This window comes from Onychostruthus taczanowskii, unplaced genomic scaffold, assembly GCF_017590055.1.
Source record: "Onychostruthus taczanowskii isolate IOZ18803 unplaced genomic scaffold, ASM1759005v1 scaffold29, whole genome shotgun sequence".
Taxonomy (NCBI): Eukaryota; Metazoa; Chordata; class Aves; order Passeriformes; family Passeridae; genus Onychostruthus; species Onychostruthus taczanowskii.
The window spans coordinates 7,499,393-7,521,341 of NW_024500239.1; positions in this window are offsets into that span (position 1 = coordinate 7,499,393).

Below are 21,949 nucleotides of genomic sequence, written 5' to 3' on the forward strand. Positions count from 1 at the left end.
CAGACAGGAAACAAAGATGTTTTCCTTTACAGCATCAAAGGACTATCCCTGAATTTATGTCTCTCTGAAACCCTTGGATACAGAGCCAGGAGAGTCCTGTCTTCTGTGTAGCCATTTTTATAGCTTTGAAGACAAGTGGCTATAATCTGTGCAAACACACACAGATAAAAGAAGAAGGCAAGGCAAGATCAGGCTCAGCATTTCCTCTTTCAGGGATAATGCATTGTTATCTCTTGAATTAAACCACCTTTCTCTTAGCTGAAAATTTGTTTTCTGAAGTGTAATTGTAGGAGAAGGAGGCATGAATGTGAGAAGTTATATTAGTAGTTACGTTAGTATGGAACAAATACTAGGTTACCATTAAGAATTTCTACTGTTCCAGTGACAAAGAAAAAAAAAGCAATTCATACTTTGAGACTTTTTTCTATAATATTGTTGATTAATACCTTTAATAAAAATTAATGCAATTTCTCACTCATTTTTATATTAATAAATTTATTTTTACATTTGGAATTGGAAATGCTACTTAATTGTTTCTCTTATAGTGATATAATAGTCATCACAAAATGTTGTTGTTTGAAATCAAGTTCTAAAGCTTTAGTTCCGTTTTTGTCACCACAAAAGCTCAAGCTGGTGGTAGTAGGCATTTGTAATCCCAGTGGGGCATGTTTATTGCTTGTATAACCAGCAGTATCCTGGTTTATGTCCAGGATAAAAATGTCCTGCTTTAAGTTCTCTGCTTTCATTTTTATATCAAAGAATCACAGACTCTCTCTGGTACAGATTTACGGTCACAGACTCCTGCAAACATTCCTTTGGCAATAAGCCAGAGTCTGCTTTGTCTTTTTGCTTTCTTTTAAATTAGCTCAATAAACATCAGAGGATTATTCACACCAGACAAAAAAGCACTGTAAAGCACAGCTGAACAATGGCCATCTTGCCCTGGCTACACCTCAAATGTAAAATGTGAGCAGGAACCTTTGGGCTTAGTTCCAGTAAGCCAGAAAATAAACACATGTGCCAGGATGGCAAGTGTGACCTGCTCCCTGCCCATCAGGCACCTTCTGGGGATGGATGGGACCCCACACATGGAGAGGAAGAGAAGAGAAGAGAAGAGAAGAGAAGAGAAGAGAAGAGAAGAGAAGAGAAGAGAAGAGAAGAGAAGAGAAGAGAAGAGAAGAGAAATCCTCTCTTTAAAAAGGATAAAGCTGGAAGTTTGGACCAGCCCATCTCCTAGTTGACCTGTGGTAACACAGTGCAGGACTTGAGGCAAAGAGCCTTTCAGTTCATATTTTCTGCTTTAAAAAAGTCTGTCCCACACCACTTAGGGTTGGTTCTGAGTAAAGAAAGGTTTTCATTTGGCAATGTATTTTGCACAAGTGAAATAAAATACGAAAGCAAAATAAACAAAACAATGTATCAAAAGGTCAGTACCATGAGAATCTTGCCCTAGAAATACAAAATTATTTCTAAGCTCAGGCTTCCACCTGCATGCCTGTAATTTACTAAAAATATCACCACAAAAATTAAATGCCATTTCTATTTATGTTTCAGTTTAAAAAAATGTGCTTATATTTGTTGTTGCCTGTGCAGATTGTTATAAGTACCTTTAACAGTTTCTAAGCATGATCTAATTCATTTTCTAAAACATAAATGATGGAACAATCTTATTGTGGTGATTTGTGAATAATAATTTTAAAAAGTCTCTACAAAGATGCAGAGAAAACTTAGGCACTATGATACTAAAAATTGCTCTGAGGTAACTCATTGCTGTGTTACAAAAATTTTAACTTTTTAAACACATTAAATATTAATTCTAACAATTCTCCCTTATCTCCCCAGTCACCATGGAGTTACCAAGGCAAGTCCAAAGGACAAGGAACAAAAAAACCTCACCAAAACAAAACCTATTATTTGCTGAGAGGGGCTCAACTTTATTAGTAAAAGTTATTTATCTTTGAAGAAGATACATGCCACTTAACTTTAGTCTTTCTCATTCAGAAAGTATAAATATTTTGCCTACACAGTCAGCAAAATTTCCACACCACTTTGTGAAGACACCTAACATTAGATACATTTTCAAACATACTGTTTCTTTCTTTGACAAAGAGAAACATTTGCCAGTTAGACCTTAGCAAACTTCCTTCTCATCTTACTCTCTGTCTGTCTTAGTATCACTTAGATTAAAGTTTTGCTTCACTAACTGTTATAATTAAAATATCACAGTGAGAGGGCTTAATTTGAAATGTCTCTGTGAGCTAAATTAATTGTGTATTCTTAGACTGAAAGTCACATAGAAGGATTTATTCTGTATAGATCTAGTCTGGTACAATATTTTGTGGAATGCTTTGTCATGGGGACATTCTTCTTGAAAAGAATCACTCCTCAAAAGGCAAACTGTTCATGTGGGCTTTCTACTAATTTTCTCTCCACTAAGAGACAGAACTAGAACCACATTTCACACAATCTCTTTTCAAAGGGAATAGCTCCAATGGAACCAACAGAGTCAAAATGATATGAAAATGGAAAAATAATTAAAAACAACAGGTGCTCTTAGTTTCTAAATAGAATCACAATGAAGCTCCTTTAGCTTAATTATCTCAGCTGTATGTTCAGCTGTGACCCTGCACAAGATAAAAACCAGGCCCACTGGGACTGTCATGTCAGCAGGACCTGACCCTGCGTGCCTGTGCTGCAAACAGGGCAACAAATGCAGCCATGCTTCAGGAATTTCCAAGCCCTGAAGATATCTCTTGGAACTCTGCTGTCATCTTCTAATAGACAGTATGTCTTAGGTTACAAATGCAAGATGTGTGATGCCGGGGTGTGCCTGTTAGAGGTGGAGCAGTTATCTTCTGCTAATTGGGCCACCTGTTAAAACCAGGAGGGGCAGTTTTCATTGTCTCTTCCACAACCAATCCCCACTCTGGGGAGACATCTTCTGTAAATGGGCTACCAAGTGTCACTGCATGACTGATAAAATTACATCATCCCATTGTGAGATGCTTGGCCGATGGTGGGAGCCAAGCATTCCTACATGGATATAGTCTGAGATTTGGAACACCACAAGCAGCCTTTTCCCACTAAATCCTCAGAAGATCAGCATTTTCCCACTGGATTCTCAGAGGATCAGCCTTTTCCCCACTATATTCACAAAGGAAGATCAGGCCCAATCTACACCATCACTAGACCTTCAGAAGAAAACTACATAAATATGAGCTCATTGTTTCAACAGAAGCACACCTGGCACTCCAGGAGGACTGTAGCCACCATTTAATGGGACTGCTATCAACAGGGTGTTAAGTCATATTCTGACTGTCAGTGTTGTTTTTTATTACTGCATTTTTATTTTAATTTTATTTTTTCCTAATAAAGAGCTATTACTCTTACTCCCATATCTTTGCCTAAAATCCCTTTAATTTCAAAATTACAGTAATTCAGAGGGAGAGGGTTAGCTGCTCCATTTCAAGAGAGGCTCCTGCCTTCCTTAGCAGACATCTGTCTTTTCAAACCAAGACACCATGTTGTAGGACATTTGTGACTTATTTGTATTGGCACTCCAGACTGAAGCCATGCTCTCCAGTGGGCTTTCAAGTGAGAGCATGCATTTATTGCATGCGTTTATCCCCACAAGTAAATCAAACAGAATTATGAGGTTATATAGTTCATGTTTGAGGACCTCTCTGTGACAAGATCGTTTTACAGGAAATTATGTGATTTTTGGTCACCATGGTCCTGCCCTCTCCAGCACCCCTTTCCTCTGCCATGCTTTCACCTTGCCCTCTTCATGCTGGACACAGCATTCAGTGAGGATGTGAATCAGCCTGCACTGAGCTACTTCAGATCATTAACCGTGCAAAAACCAATTTATTATTCTTTGTAGCTGGATTTACAGTGGTCAAAAAGAATTTAAATGAGCTTCACAGCTTCAAGCACAATACTCACTGTTTTGTCTCAATCATACCAGAAATCTGATTTTGAACCATACTTTATAAATCTGCAGAGAACAACCCACTGCTCTATCTGATTTTAGCTGTTGATAGACTGCATTCCACAGCACACGCAGAAACAGAGTTGTTGTGAATGCATATTACCTTCATAATCAAACACCCTATAATTCAACACTTAATTTTCCATCTTAACTGAGAACTTCATCACCAATACTTGGTTTTGTTCCAGAGCACAGTTAAAATCGTTACGCATTAGAGGCCGAAAATCTCTGCAGGGTATCACAAGAAGCACAAGCACTCAGTAATAATTTCTTATTTATAATTACTATTGGGACGTGTAATTTAATCTGTCCTAAATTCATTAGTGCCATGTTGATACAGTACTACCCTGGATAATTAATCAATATATCATGCAACACTAAGTCAAATGCCTTGCAGGAGCAAGTCTGCTACATCAATAATACTATATTTATCAACCAAACTTGCAATCTCATCAAGAAGTAACTGTGCTAGCAGCAGAGAGAAGAACATCTTTAAAACTGTGAAAGCACATAGAGGCTGTTCTTTTATTGTGTTTGCTTTGCTAACAAAGTCAGCTTATGAAGTTGATATTGAAGAGGAGTTCAGATGGTCTGTAAAGTGAATGAAACTTGCAGGAGTAACTGGAGCTTATGTAATATTTCTTCCTATGTTTTTGCTCAGCTGTTTTGTGCTATTTTGATGATGAGCTGTTGGTTTTTTAAACCTTTAAATCTTGGCTAGGTAACAATCTTATTTGGCTTTGGGATTTTGCCAAAGAAATGGTGGCCACTGACCCCACTTACAGGTATTCTAATTTAATATTTTTTACTGTACATGACCTTTGTGGAATCCAAAACTGGTACATCAACTTTTCAATATCCAATTTATCCTAGAAAGAATTTGGACGGATATATATATATATATATATTTGAAAGATTAGCACTGGATAAGATCCCCGGAAGAAGCTTTATTGAGTCTGTAGATCCAAGACTTACCTTCAGATACTTTGCTCCTCAGTTCTCTCAACCCCATCTTTCCTAAAACTTGCAGCAGTCATTTTTACACTTTTCCCAGGACTGATGCCATGGCTGATGAACTAAACAACTTTTCCATATGTTTTTCAGTTTTATTGACCAGTGGTGCAATGCTGGTCTTCTTTTAGCTCAAGGATCTTCCTGGACAGCTGCTGGTTTAGAAACCTGCGTCTTTATTGATCACTCTGTTCTGAGTGACACTTTAATTAGCACATATTTATTAATCAGTCTTCTTCAATGGAAATTATTTGTATACCCCTAAATTCAGAACATAAGCTTCACTGAATTATTACTTATGTAACCACAATATCTACGTAATGACATGCTGATGCTACCAGTCCTTTTTTTTTTTTTTTAATCACTGAAAATTTCTTTTTCTGACTGCCCTTAATCCTTTCTACTTATTTTTTACTTCCTTTATAAATTTCACATCATTCTCTACATAAACCTCACAGCTTTTAGTATCACTGTGCAATTTTTTTCCATTTGAGCAGTGTTGGAGGTCTTGTGGTTAAGGTTATGATAGCTTCTAGTTAACATCTGCCTTACTTGAAGTTGAAAGTAGGCCAGCCAAAGTATTTTTAATTACTGGGCAGACAGAGATGATTAAACACTAGATTGTGGTTTTAGAGCATCTAATTTTTCTTGTAAAAGTATTGTTTTAATTTTTTTAGAATCGTAGAATCATAGAATGTCCTCAGTTGGAAGGAACAAGAAAGATCATCTTATTCCAACCCCCTCTGCCATTGACCTTCCGCTAGAACAGGTCACTCAGAGCCCCATTCAACCTGGCCTTGGATACTTCAGGGATCAGGCATCCACAGCTTCTCTGGGCAACCTTTTCTGACACCTCACCATCCTCACAGTAAAGAATTCCTTCTTAGTGTCTAATCTTTAATCCTTAATATCTAAATCCTTAATCCTTAATATCCAAACCTGCCCTTTCAGTTATTCCTCCTTGCCCTGTCACCAACTGCTCTTGTAGAGTCCCTCTCCATCTTTCTTAAAAGCTCCTTTCAGGTACCGGAAGGCTGCAATTAGGTCATCCTGAAACCTTTTCTTTTTCAGGCTGAGTAAATCCAGTTCTCTCAGCCTTTCCTTGTAGGAGAGGTGCTCCTCTCCTCTAAGCATGAGCTGTTACGAAAAGAAGGTTTCTGTGATCATGACAAGCATCCATTTGTGTGTGTGTGTACATGTACCTTTCCTTCTTCCATACCCCCACTAATATTAGAACCCACAGCTCAGTTTTTCCTCGTTTTGCCAGGGTAAGGTAACCCCAAATGCGCAACAAATTAAGGAAAATGCAACAGCCAAGGTAAAGCAGGAAATCTACCTGCAGAGGTGACTGCCACGAAAATCCCCTGTCCCAGAAGATTCATGCGGCATTATACCTGCCACATACGTGAGGAGTGCTGCAGCCAGTACTCATGCATTGTTGGCAGAGACCTGTGAGAAACCAGGCTTCCTCATTTCGTGTCATCACACGTGCAATCCACCGAGTTTGCTCAAAAATTACTTCTCCTATTTGATCGTAATTGCTTTCAGTGTTGTGAATTGGCCCTGACCAGCACTGACAATTTGTATGACCCCCTGCCATGTTCACTGTGAAGTTGTTTATTTAAACCCTAACAACTCAGTTAACTAAGCTAGACCAACGCGTGTGCAATAAGCACTTCTGCAGAATAGACCAGATGAATCACAATGCAGAAGTGCCTTTATCTCTGCGGAATACTAAGGACACTTGGACAGTTAGCTTAGATCAGGCATCTACATTTTTGACAGCTAAAATTAGCGAGGAGAATCTGAGCAAAAGTCCTGGACTGGGTCACTGCAGCGTCCATTGTGTGTGTCTTCTTGTTTTAGCTTAATGACAAAACTGTCAGAGTCCTAAGACAGGCCATTATCTTATCTAGAGTCCTTTTCCCACTACCCTAACATTAGGTTTAGTAGTTCAGTAATTGTCAGACTTAGGCTGGAACATAATAGCCTGATTTATAAAGTGGTAGCATCTTTGTACCTGTATACCCTTACACAGATCTCCCTCTCTCTCTCTATATATATATAATATATGATATATCAGTGTGTATATTTATATGTATTTAAATAAATGAATAATAAATGTATACACACACACATATATATTTATATATATGTGTGTGTGTTTGTGTGTGTGTGTAGGCAAGCAGCCATCCAGAACTGGATATGTAGGGATACAGACTCATCTGGATTATGTCCAAAATAAAAAGGTATTTATTTTTGTAAACCTGTGAGACCAAATATTGGAGGTCCCAATTACATAAAATGGGCTATTTGACTTCTAATGTTACTTCTGGTTTTCCTGTTGAAAAATATAATGTCTTAGAGCATCACTGGATGCCCGAGGAAATATTGTTTCCACTGTCATATATTTTGCTGTGAGTTGTTAATCTCTACCGCCCAGGGATTATTATTGTTTGAAGCAGCACACTGATCTGGAAACAGCGTATCTTCTAATCACTTTTTTATGCAAGCAATTAGTTCTGGAAAGTTTTAACTCTTATAAATATAACTCATAAATAAAATGTCTAATCAATATTTTTCCTAAGTGACAGAATATTTTTACAGGAAAGAAGAAAGCAAAATTTCAGAAAAAACAATCTGAAGCAATTCCTGCTCAATATGTGGCTTGATACGAATTTGCTAACATGAGCAAGACAGGATTCTGTGAAAGGCTCCTTTAAGTGGAAAAATGAGTTAATGACCTTCTCCAAAATGTAGAAATACTGCTCTACTTAATGTTTCTTCACCAAAATCTGCCACTTTCTTCACCAAAATCTGCCACACAGTACTTGCACCTAGTCCAGTGTCCCAGAAGTAGCCAATAAGATTTTATCTAGAAATGTAGCAAAAAACAGAAATTAGAAGAAATATATGCAAATACAACATTCAGTTGTTCTATCCATTTTTTTTCATGCCTCCTTTATTACTCACTGGCTTATTCCATAATGTCTGAGAGTCCTTGTCCATTTAATGTGGTGCTGACTAGTATAATTGAATTCACTTACTAGCCATAGCTGAAAACAATATTTCATTTACACTAAAGGCACTTGACATTATCCCAACCTTACCTTAATGCGTGTGCAATGTAATTTACATCTGCTCTACAATCTCTTTTATGCTGCTATAGTGGCATCAAATGATCTACCAGACATGAAAATCTGATTCTGCCTACTCTCAGCTATGTTGTAGGAAAGAATACTGAAAGTAAGTAGTGTTATTCTAAAATTTCTTATATTTATATCAGTCTTAAATGTCTTCATGAAAATTAAGAAGGATGTCTAATTTATTTTGTAAATTCAACATAGACAATTATTGACTGTTTTAAAAGAATGAGCCTTCTGCCCCTTCCCTCCCACTTGGCTCAATGACATTCCATTTTGCTGGATTATTTCTCCACTGGGTTGACAGCTTGAGTCAGCTGTCTCAGCAGTCAGACAAGTGTAAGCAGGTTATTTAGCTTGCTTTCTTTTTGACTCTCTCACTTCTTCTGCACCGATGGAGAGGATCAGAACTGTACCTTCAAGAGCTGGGCAAAGCATGCATCCAAACAATGTCATCATGCCCTTTCTTTTGTCACCTGTTCTCTGCCTGAGAATTGATTTGCCTCTCAAAGGTCAGTTGATTCAGGTAAAGACTTCTTGCAAACTACACTCTTAACACTGATGAATGTGAGAGTGTTTCTGACTTTACAGACTCATGCAGAACTCCCTTTTATATTCTAATAATGTGAGGGGAAAAAGTAAAAAAGAAAAAGACCTGAGATGCGTGCCCCAGTCTGATCCATATCTTGGAGAAAGAGTCAGTCATACAGCAGCCCTCCTACTATTTGCTTTTCATGGTATGGAAACATGAGCATTCAGGCTGTGTGTGAAATGCAGATCACTCAAATACAAAATCCCTAAAAAATAAGGGAAAGAAAAAGAGGGATTTTCAAATTACTGCACAGTGATGGCTGGGATTTGCTTGACTGAGATCTGTGTGTGTCATTTCTCAAAATTAACTGTATATCAGCTGCCTTTTAATTTGGCTGCTTTTTAGACTATTTTTCCATGTAAGATTTGGCAGAAGTTTTGTAAGTATGATCGTATAAATGAAAAATTTAAACATCTGTCTGTTGTAACAGAAACAGTGTTTTGATGACTTTTTATTTAACATCAGTCAAAAAAAATTGTATCCAATAAATAGGTCTATTTCCCCCCCACATGCACACTATCATTAATGGTAATTGTCTTGATTAATGGAGGGCAAGAAAGAGGAGTAAGAACTGAAATGAGAATTTAAATTGAAGAAGCCTCGGGCTTTCACAGAAGAAAGGCAGAACTTAATTAGCTAGCAGAAAAGATTTGTGGTGAAATGTAAAGAATCACATTAATAATATAATTTTTTTTCTCTTAGGTAGTTAGATGCTTATAAGTTAAAAAGAAACTCATCCTAAATAACGTGGAATTCCAATATTCTCAAATTATGCAAGCTTGAATTTCCCAAAGTTTTTCTTTCATATTTAATGCCTTTGTATACATCTTGTTGATCTGAAGCAAAGAAATACAGGATAATAAACAAATTAGTATATTTTTCTGACTGTCTACATATAAAAAGAAGCAAAAGTACAGATATTATTTTTAATTCAAATGCAGCCAAGAAAAGTAACGTTATTGGAGTTTTTTACAAGGCAACAAGTTAAGTAAGCTGACTCAATAAGCTACTTGAAAAATACTACTTTAAAGCACTGACTATTGGAAGATGAAGATAAATCAGGAGATTAACAGAAGGAGGCTATAAGTAAAAATTAAATTATATATTTAGTGCCAAGAGTAGTAAAAGTTATATTGTTGCCTCAAGGTGCTTTTTATTTTAACTTCCAGATGTTGACTAGAGCTATGCACTTTGTTGCCATAGTACAAATACATCTCTAGTAGTCTAGTAAAAAAAAGGAAAACATTTTAGAATTTGATTTTCTTTTATTATTTTCTCAGTATTTCATAGCAGGGCCACTTATACATCCAGAGGAAGAAAAGGAGATAAGGATATACCTGGTAAAGCTTCAAAAAGTTCTCATCCTCCCAGCTCTGAATGCTCTTGATTCTGGTCACACACAGGAAATGAGAGGTTCAGATGAGCTGCCTCTCCATTGCCTCTGGCTTGTACTGCTCACCTGTTGTTTTCTTGCTGGTCTGCTGGTGTATACAGGCCTGGGGGTCATTGTCAGTTATTTCCTTTACCAAGGAGACAAAAATTTGAGACAAGATAATTCCTCTTTGCAATAAACCAGTGTTTGAGGGAGAGTATAAAAAAAAAAACCACAAACAAAAAAAACACAACCAAAGAAAGACAACCTGATGGCAATCCTGAAACATAGGTAGGTATTTCTGTAACACTGCCACAAACAGCCAAAACAGGCTGCACAAAAGGAAGTATGGGTTCACTTCTTGTCCCAATGGTTTGTTATGAGACAAACACAACAAACTAAATGAAAGAATTGAGATGTTATGCCTTGAATTCACCCTGTTGGCTCAGTCTCTCAATCACCAATTTTTCTAGTGCTCTCTCTTTTATTGGAAAGAGAATAAATGATTCAATTTTCAGGTGTGTTATGAACCTGTTCTAAGATATCAGTCTTTTCTCTTGGCTTCAGGTCAGATAGCACACATGCACACACACACATGCAAGACATGTTTCAAGTGAATCAAGTTTCAAAGTGATTTTTTTAGGGTTTGGAGTCTTTAGACTTCTAGTGACCTTGCTGGGTAGCTCTTAACTGTGTGTACTACACTTATCAGAGAGGGCCAGGGAGCAAATGTGAGGATTATAGCCTCTTGCTCCTGGATCTGCTTTGTAATGCTCCTATAGCATTTTTCTGCAGAAAAGGCTGCAAACAGTTTTGAAGATACAGTTCGTTCTATTAAGCTTTCACTTCCAGCATAGCGGATGTGACTGCATCCTCCACTGCTCCTCTAGCAGCCTGTGCACCTCCAAGCACCTCCAAGTGCCCTTTAGCAGTAGCACATGCAGTGCACAGCCTGCTATAAAATTTATACCAGTGAGATCTAAGGCAAGCCTCTGATGCTCTGAAATATTTTGAACTGAAGGGAAAAAAAAGAAGTGAGAAAGTAAGAGAAAAATAAAAATGTTGAGAAGCAACATCCTGAAGATTATAATACACATTTTCAAGGAACCTTTAGTGAATTCTAAGTATGTGCTCTAGAGTTGAGTGCAGTTGTATTACAGCTTTCTTGCTTTCTATTTACTAAATTTAACTGAGCCTGTTCCACTCTATTAATTGTAGTGTGAACACAACCACATTTTTCCATAAGATGTTAGGATACTATCCAAAAGGCAGATGTATTTATTTAAAAAGAAAATGAAAAATTAGGCAGCAGAACTTATAAGCAGTGATTGGAATTTCCACATTTCTTTTAAATCAAATTTAAAAGAAATGCAGAAATGTCCGACCAGCTTTGTTTTAAATTTCAACAAGCAACTACTGCAGCCTTTAAGTGCCAGGTTTCTTTGCTTGCAGACACTAATGATCAGATCCATTTCAAGGCACCTGGTTCTACTTTCTGCTGTGTGCTTTCGGCTGGGCAGGCATTGCACTTCTGGTGATGTGGTCTTCACTCTTGTCCTGCCAGCAAAGAAGTCTGTAACCAAGTCAAATCAAACACAGGTTAATATGAGAGGGAGACAGCTGTCCTTGTGAGCTACGCTGAGAAGAATTTAGGCTGTGAAATCAGTACTGTGAGTAACAGAAATTTTCATCTAAAAGTATGTTTTCTAATTTAACCTTAAATCTAAAATATACTCTATTTCCTCCAAGAATGAGCTTCAGACAAGTGAGATTAAAGAACCACTTGAAAGTCTACTGGTCTTAGGAAAAAACCCAAAAGAAAATAAAAGGAAATCAAAACCACGAAAGGAGACAACACAGCTGAAATGTTTTTAATAATCCCAAACACTAAGGAAAAACAGCCTCAAGCAAAAGAAAATAAGCCCCAGTTTGATCTCACTTTGGAAAGAGTGAGGTTGCACAGTTCAAGGCTTACAGACACCAGACTGGGCACAAGAAATTCTGACAGGTCCCCATGGTCTGGAGTTGCCTTGCATTCTCCTCTGGAAGTCATAGGGTGTCCTGGAAAGTCTGAAGCAGGATTCATGTAAGGCTCTGATCCTGGGCACAGCTTCACTTAAGACTGATTTATTTTTATTTTCTTAGATTGACAATGTAAATGAGGCAGAACACTTGTCTTGGCATCACATCATTAACCTTGAATGCTTTTATTGTGTCACAGTCTTCTTGGTGCCATTCTACCACAGTTACATATTAGTAGAATATTCACTGTTGTTTTCTTCTTGACAAGCTCATCAGATACATCTTCTCCACTAGATTTTGTAACTTTAGATTTGCAATCTTTCATGCTTAACTTTGGCTGCCATAATTATTCACAACAAAGTAACCATTAAGAGTTTAGATTCTCAAAATAATTTAATGTAAATTCAGTAACTTAGCATTGCACCTAGTAAATATAAATTTATTTCTGAGTGTGTCTAGCAAAAAGAAATTAGGGGAGTTTCTCTTCCCTCTCTGATGCATCACTCCCAGTGTTCTCTAATAAGGTTTCAACAAGAGCAAGAGCATTGTCTTGTGCTGTTGTGTCAGCAAGTCTTACTGATATAAAATGAAAAACATTTTTTCTGATGTTACCATAATTTTTAGCAATAAGGTCACTTCCCAAAAGATTTTATCAGGATTATAAACTATATGCCAATGGCACAAATGGCAGAAAAGGATCTGGTCATCATAAGAAGCTCAAAGAATTACTAAAGTTTACTTCCAATTTTTTCTTGTGTATAAGTATCTAATGACTTGTCCCTTTTAAGTAACACAAGGTTTTCTTTAGTGCAAAGCCATTTTAGCTTCTTTCCTTAAAGGAACTGAAATGTTTCATCTTTTACCTGTCAAAAGACAAAATGAGTTGTCCATTTGTTCCATAAGTTACATGAAGACAGCAAACCCATCTTAGCTTTAACGTCAAAGACATTTTACAAGCACTGAGGACAATGTGTGTGCCTGACCATATGCTATGAAATGTGCAAGGACCAAAGAAAGGCCATCCCTCCATCAGGAAATGACTGAATTTAAACAGCAGTGCGATAGGAGATGTGTAGTGTTAATGACTTGGAAAAATGTTGCATCAAAACCACATCCACATCTGTCTTCTTCCTTTTGTGAGGCTCTTAAAACTACATTGCAGGCATTATTTTTCAGCATTGTGTGAAAACTCAAACATAAGAGTGTATGCAACTATCAGCAGCTGTCAGAGAAATTTGCTTATTTTTGTTTGTCCAGAATTAGTTTTATCTGGGAAAGTTTGCTGGAAATAGAGACAAAGATGTTGTGACAAGTCCTTTGTAGAAATAAAAACTTGGTTTTCTTTGAATACATCTTTCTTTGGGGAGCTGGTAGGCTTCTGCAAAGTTTAATAGCTTCAATCCACCAACAATGGAGCATTATTCAGCCAGAAGCTCTGGGTTCTCTGTATGAAATTAATCTTAGGAAATTACAAGCCTAGCTGACTTTGCTACTGCAAATGCTTTGGGGTACAGTCCTTCCTTTTGTAATATGTTCAGTCTTCAAAAAGTAGTAGAAAAAAATATGCAGTGCAATAGCCAGAAATGAAGCTGGAGTGATGAGCATTTTCATCATGCTTCTAATTTGAAGGCCTATTGTTCCTTCCTGTTGAGGTCCATTGGCATTTTCATTGATTTTTGTTTGCCCCCAGATCCTCATCCCTTTGAAAGCAATGAGTCTTCTCTGAATCACACAAAACTGCACCAGAAAATATTTTGTCTTTCATTATCCTTTAGAAGTATTTCTGTCTGTAAGGTTCCTAAATGTAATGACCGAATTTTTGGGAACAAAGACACAAAATAAATTTCCTGTTTTGTCTCTAATGCAGGGCTTATTCCTAAAAGTAGACTTTTTGAAATGCAGGAACCTGATGTGTATGCTAATTTTCATACTCTTTTGTCTTCTGAATTTTAAGAGAAGTTTCCATAATTTGGATCTGAAAATCTAGACTGCTTTTTGCTGTGTCATAAAAGATATCTATTCTAAAAACTTGATTTTTGGCATGCTTTAAAGTTTTCAAAAGATACAACACCATAAAATTAAGAGATTATGAAAATCTGTATTATAAAATCTGTCAAGGTCATAATTAATGAAAGTTTTATTGTTGAATCTGTTAAGGAATTAGTTCAGAAAATTTCATAAAATGTTTTTAAAAAGTTAGTTACATAGCATATTTTTCATTAAAAAAAAAAAAAAAAAGGAAAAAGAGAGAGACAGATGTGAAGAGAGTCTCCTGTGGATTCTTAGGCCAGATCTGAAACCCTTGCAATGTAAAGCTTTGGATTGGATCTCCAGGCAGAAATCTTACTTCAATGACTGTGTAAAAATGTGGTCTTTTTCACGTGGCTCGAATGTCTCTGTCGTCACACACTGCTGACTGCAATTATGGGGCAAAGTTCCTTGTTTTTCTTACAGGCTGAGTGATTCTGCACATGTATGAGCATATTCATGTTTAACTGAGAGGGTAATAGAGTTTCCAAAGCTCTAAAATGGATAAATCAAAAAGAGAGGGTTTAGAATTTATTGATATAAAATAGATACAAAATTTCAGTGAATTCAGATGACAAAGAATTAATGGAAGATGACAGACGGACAGATCTAATGTCTGTTCCTCATATTAAATCTAAGAAATGAACTTCATATAAAACTGTATTTCACTTTAATGAAAAGTGGCCATGCTTTTTAGCATTTCATTTTCTAAGCTAGAGAATTAGTGGAAAATTTATAGTGCACCACTAGAAGAATAAAGTATACTATTATGTAAATAGATATTTCCAATCCTTCACTGTCTGAAACCCCTACAGAAGAATAAAGGTGAGGAGTCCTCTGTGTTAAATATGCTCTTGCAAAGTTAAGTGACACTGAAGATTCTGCTACTTTATTCCAAAGAAAAGGAGCTTAGACATGTGAGAGATTTAAAGAGACTCTTTCATTGCAAGTGTAGTGCTTATCTGAGACACTCTGGCATCCAGCCTCTAAAGGAAATGAGATTTAGTAGGGTTTGTGTCTCTACAAGTGAACCTAGGTCCAGCCTGAGTTATCCAAGTCCACATTTCACTATGCTCTTCAAACAAGTTATTTGTTTTCCTGAATAAAAAAACAGATCTTCATTAAAAAAAAAAAAAATCAAACCAACAAAACCCAACCAAAAACAAAACCAAAACCCACAACCACACAAACAAACAAAACTAAAGCAAAAACAACAACAAAAAAAAACCCCAACCCCAAACCTTTAAAGGTTGAGTGTTGTTTTTGGGTTCTTTTCTTTCCCAGTTGTACTGCATTCTTTTTTCTTCAGTAGTTTCTCTGGCACAACTGCATGATACCAGACCTGTTATAAAGCTACAGATGTCACAAAAAAGTGACAGATTAGTATTTTTGAGGACACCATTATAGTTGGAACCACTTGAATAGCATTTGAACACAACAGGAACTGGCATGATTTCCTGCAATAAGAGAAATAACCAGCAGCACAGATATAAATTGGAGAATAATCAGGCAGACAGTATTTCCACAGAAATGAACCTGAAGGACATATTCACCACTCTCTGATGTAGAAAGCTTCAATGATAAAAAATAATAAGGGCTGTACCTGCAGGTTAGAATGCATTGAGAAATAATGGGCGTATCAGATGAGGTTGGGTAAAGTAGCTGATCTCTCAGACTCCCACTTCACTTTATTATTATGCTTTCTGCAGGAGAATGCACTGTCTAGGTAATTTATGAATTGTAATGCCCATTTTTGCAGAATCTTTCCAGTGAGTTATTTCTGCACTGTGCATCCTGGTTCTCTGCAGCTGTGGCACTGTGAGCTAAGGAAGCACCATCCTCCTGCTGCACTCCTCCAGAAAGACAGAGCACTGGAGTAACAGGAGATTCAATCAAACACTGAAATGGTGGGGGAGAATACTGAGGTTTATATTCTTGGCCTATTTAAAATATTGTTTTTAAAGGTGAGAAAGTATTTGAAATGTACAAGAAGACATTAAAAAAAATGGAGGATCTTCTTGGCTGTAGGAAAACATTTTAAGAACCAAAAAATATCTGAGAGATTTGCATGTCTGAACAATTTCTTTTAGCTAAGGAATGTATTTACAAACACAGCTTCATTTCCTCTCCACACATCTTGGATGTACTTGCAAGACTATTTTTAAATGTGTAGTGTTTAGCTCTTGTCTTTGCTATCCCTACTCCTTTTCATGTAGTTCTGAGTTCTACCTCTTCAGTTTATATGTCTACAATTTGACAGGCTGTTTGCAGCTTTGTATCATTGTTTGTTCTGAATTTTTTAAACTTTAGGAAAAATGGCCATTTTTCCTATACTCTTTAGTAAATTGCTTCTCAAATGAAAACTTCTTTGATTAGATTTTAATAGTTGATAGGAAAAGTTATCACAGGTAGAATACGTATTTTTTTTCATATAATCAGTGCCTGCATTAAAAAGGGGGTGTTTGTATAATGTAGCAGAAAAATTAGTTACCCCTGTGATTAAAATAAGTCATTAAGATATACAATAGAGCTGGCAAAATCATTTTTAAAGATTGAAAACTATGCATTATATAAAAACGTCATGAGGAGTACTGCAATTTCATTTATTCCAGGGTATAATTTTCTCCCTCTCTCTTTATTTTATTTTTATGCGCCTTCATGATAAATGTATCTCATGATGCAAACCAACTTTTCATAGCCACTATTACTTTGTAATAGGAAGTTTTGCATTTTATGATGCTGAGAAAGAGATTCCTAAAATCACATAACTTGCTTCTACTCACATTTGCAAAATTTATATAATGGTTGTTTATGAAGGCAAATAAATTACCCGAAGATACCCCACAGAGTGAAGTTGCTTTTGAATTGGTGTGGAACTTTTTGAAAGTCTCTGTTAGGATGTGACCCATGATAAAAACCCTGTACAGCATAAAAAAAGGTAATATATTCTTCCTTCATGTCTTCTGATGTATTTCTACACAAAGTGCAAATTGTTGGAATTTTAGTAGAATTCCAACAAACCAGACTTAAAGGAGACTTGCATATGTTCACTAAGTAATGTGGATATGCATATGTTCACTGACAACCCATTTCAATTATGTTATTCTATGTGAAAGTTTATTTATCAGAATTAATAGAACCCAACATAAAAAGTAGTAAGAGCCATTATAAAAATATGATTTTTATTTTCCAACTTTCCTTGTGAAATTTTATGAATAATATTCTGATAGGTCTGAGTTTTACAGCACATGGATTGTTCTGGAAAATGAAAAATTCAGAAAAGCATTTCAATTCTTGCTTCAGCTCTGCTTATGGAATCAACCTTTGGATACACAAGAAATTTCTGAGTGGAAAATGAGGATGAAGAAAGGAGATAAGATGAACAATAATATCAGCCAAAAAGCAGGAAAGATGAGAAATGGGGGAAGTAGGTTATGGTTTATGAATTTACTGATGGGTCTGAGCAGTGAAGCATCCAGTCATATCTCTTTGAAGAAAGATTTTTGTTTCATCCTTCATTAGGTCTAATAAGAACAACAAAACCATGTAGAAGTTCCAAGGGAAAAAAAAAAAAAAGCTTATCTTTGAGGCAATAATTTTGTCAGAAAAGAAATTTGCCTTTGTCAGAGAGAAGTTTGCCTTCCAGAAAACAGCTGAGTGTACAAGAGGAAGGAAAACATTAGAAGTACTTTGCTCCTGCCTACTCTTACATCATCTAAAAACTGCCATTTTCTCACTCTGTGCCATTTTATGGCCATTGCCATGCAAACGGGTGTAGCTATGATATTTTATTAAAAATCCTTTCCTATGATTTTTCACCTCCTGAGGAGCTGGGAGCCTCAGGAAAGAAATGTAAACAATAACTATCTGCTGCTGTGGAATGCAACAGGGGCATCTTCCATTGGTCCATGTGGATTGTTTTCAATTGATGACCAATCACAGCCACCTGTGCTGAGGCTGTGAGCAGTCACAGGATTTTGTTATGCATTCTATTCTATTCTTGTTCTTTGTAGCCTTCTGATCTTTCTTTTCTCACTGTTCTTTCAGTATAGTTTTTATGTAGTATTTTAGTATAATATATAACATAATAAATCAGCCTTCTGAGAAAATGGAGTCAAGCTTTGTGTCTCCAAACACAGAGAGTTCACCTCAACAAATGGGTTTCCCACAACAATAACTCACTGGTTCTCATGGCTTAGAGGTCAGGGAATGTTCACTCGTCTGTGGACCAAGAGGCTTCTTGGCACCTGTGTTCCATCCTGCTGCTTTCACATTTTACACCTTTTTTTGTAATTCAGGGTGGTTTTACTGCATAAGTTTCAGTGTGAATTGCATTCATAATCTACTGCAGTGTTCTGGGTTGGGTGTTTTTGTTTTTTTTTTATTTTTTTGCTTAGTAAGGTGTTGAGTTTGTTTTTCTTAAATATGTGCTATTGGTTAGAACAATTAGCCATCTGTTTTTCTTTCACTCTTCAACGTGAATAGTAGGTTTTGTCGATTCCACCATTTAGAAGAGCAATTAATCACTTTAGTAGTGATTGTAATCTTTCTCATTTTGAGAAGTTTTTTGTTTAGCTTCCACATGATGGAATTTCAGAAATGCCTAATATTAAAAAGGGAAGGATTTTTCTTTGTAACACTGTTGGTTAACATTGTTAGGTAGCAATGTTTCTTGATGAGAGCAATAAGATGTCTATAATGTAAATAATAAAATTTTTATCATGATAAGTTTTCCAATTGTCCAGATACTGCTGACTCATGGCCTGTTCTTCTCAACAAACTTGAGGAGGGACACTTTTTTCTCTTTGCATATTAGGAGTGGGAAAATACCAATGCAAGTCTTACTCTGATGATTTTACAGGAAGAAAATCTGCTAGCAATGAAGTGACAGGTCATGAGGAATGACTGTGAAAACTTCAGCACTTCTTCTGTCTTGTTCTTCCATAAAAGTGATAAACAGAGAGCTAGCAGAATTAAAACCACCAAGATTTGTTACAGAAAGGGAAAAATGGGGAAAAATAAAAGAATAAAGTTGATAAAACTGATGCTAGTAAGCTTACAGAATTGAACAAAGTGATCTCAGAGAACCGAGAAACATAATGTTGAAGGGGATAAAATAATGGCTACTTTAAAAAGGGAATTAAGAAAAACTAGAAGATGCTATATATTGTGCTACCCTGTCTGCAAAAATAATCCAATGAACTATTTGTAAAGATATGGAAGATAAAAAATGAAGAGTACTATCAAAATGTATACCCTTAACAGAACTCTACTGAAAACATTGAATCAATCAAATTCCCTCCTGTGACAGGAGGGCAAAAGGCCTGAGAAAGCTGCAGATATGCATATCCAGACTCTAAATCAAGCCTTTAAAATATAATCAGATCTTCTCTGACAATGTCTTATCAGCAAGTTTTCAGATATCAAAAAGGTAGAAATACAGGTGAGTGCTCAGAACTGGGAAGTGCTGCAGTCCCACTGAAAGGCAGGATCAGGTGGGTACCTATGGACTAAAGAAATTATTATCTACAGGCTTCTGCCTTCAAGCAGGAGCAGTCAACTGCACTAAGACACAGCTGGTGAACAACTGGTTTGTGGAAGAGGAGTGGGACATGCTAGAATCTTGCAAGCTGAAGATGCATCATCATCATCCTCTGCTTCCAAGATCATACTGTCAGGAAGAAGACTTCTCCTGTAAAGCAAGTTACGCCAAGAGGATGATGTGTTATATCCAGCTGTGAGTATAACACTGCAAGTAACGGGTAGCAAAGAGATTTCAAAGTGCCAGCAAAAAGAATAATTACAACTGTGTAAGAAGGTTCCACAAAAGAAGGCTTAAACACAACTGAGACTCTAGTTCACAGCTGTAAAACTGAAGGACTGTTGTGATAAGACACGAAATGATGACACAGACACTGCTGCTCTCGAGGGGAACAAAAAGAAGAAGAAGAACTTTATTTTCTGACTCCAACATTTATAGTTTTCCAAAGGTGACAGTGGATTGGAGGGTGACAGTGCCACCTCTCCAATGCCACTGGACAGACCACGGGTCCATCAATTCTCTCCACCTCCATGAAAGAATGCAAAACATAGGTTATTTACATAACTGTGTGTGAGAAAGTTTGTTGAAAGAATGCAAACATCAGAAGGCTTAACAAAGTCTTACAAAATCAGGGCGACAAAGGACAATCCATGTATATTAAAAAGTCTCCCCATGTCCAAATGGAAAAGGGAAGATGCAAAGGACTTAAATTTAGAGGAGGGACATGTAGCTTAGACAATGAGAAAAGATTCATAACTTAAAATGTCCTACTTTCACATATATATGAGGACACATTTAACAGGGAAAAAGTAGTTCAACACTACAGATTATTTTCATAACGCTGTTTTCCTTCTCCAATGCAAAACCAATTTAGGCTACACAGCTTAAACTTAAATATGAGTACAATGAGTTAAACACTTGTGAGGTGATTGTGAAACAAAAGACAAAGCCCTCTTTCCTCTGACCAGCTATAAAGAGTTTTGGAGCAGTGGATACAAGGCTCAGCTGCTTGACAGTGCAGACTGCTCAGGCTAACGAGTTTAAGTTAAGATATTTTTCAGTCTGGATGCCTCGTTTGGAGAATTTGTACAGAAGGACCTCATTAATTCCTGTTTGTTTGAACCAAGCTCTTTATAACTTTCTGGAAGCATTATCTCACTCTGGCAATCTCTGGGAACATCCTGACCAGCTTTTGGTCTAATGAGCAATCCAGAAATCCATTATCTGAGCGTGAGTGGAGAGAAGAGGTGTGCTGTGCAGAGCATCAGGGACAGACATGAGAAAAGGCCCAGTTGAAGGAAATCTCTGCACGGAGCTGTTGATGAAGGTGCACTCCTAGAGCTGACTGCTCCCAGAGGATAACCACCTCCTCCCACACCCATGTGTCATCTAATCACTGCTGGCTAATTATGACCTCCCCACAATCTCATGAGCACTTTTTGCTGCCTGATGGCAAACATGTTAACCACCTTTTGAGCATCACTTTTAGGACTTAAAGTGTCTTATATTTAACCAAATTCTATATTAAAATATAAATTCTTGAATTTGCTGGGGTAGTAAATCAAAAGCAAAAACTTTCTTTCCTGCTTCCAAAGTTGCACAGTGCTGATCTCAGGTAGAGCACAGTATTTGATCAGAAGTGCTCTGCCAACAACTCAATTGAGCAGCAGTTGAGAAGTTTATTCCTTCTTCCAAGGAAGATTAACCAGATATAGCAAATTCCTATTCCAGCAAAATGAGATATTAAAGCACCTCAGTGTTCAGTCACTCCAATATTAATTTCCTTTCTAAATTATATTTTCATAATGGGGATTTTAGAAGGTTTCTTCCCTCACAAGTTAGAGGTCACCGATGTTGATTTTCATTATGCCCTCCCAAAACCAGAGGAAAGTTTTGCTTTTTTATCTTGCTGGAGATTTTGATCATTATATTTTCCAAAAAGGTAGAAAAGGGATGTTTAAATTAAAAGATGATGCCAGAACAATGGGCAGAAACTGGCTGTGACTGAATTTAGGCTAGAGATTGGAAAGTACTTTCCAATCACCACACAGTGAGATCCTGAAACACTTTCCCAGTAGGAGGAAGCACATTTCCTCCTTATTCTTAAAAAAAGTGTCAATAAGTTGGTGAATCTTATTATACAACAAAATTACATTGTCAGTAGGATTTTTTGTGTGTTTTTTTCTTATTCTGATTTCTCCAAAATGTGTATTCAGGAGGGATCAGAATCAGGGTTAAGCAAGGTGTG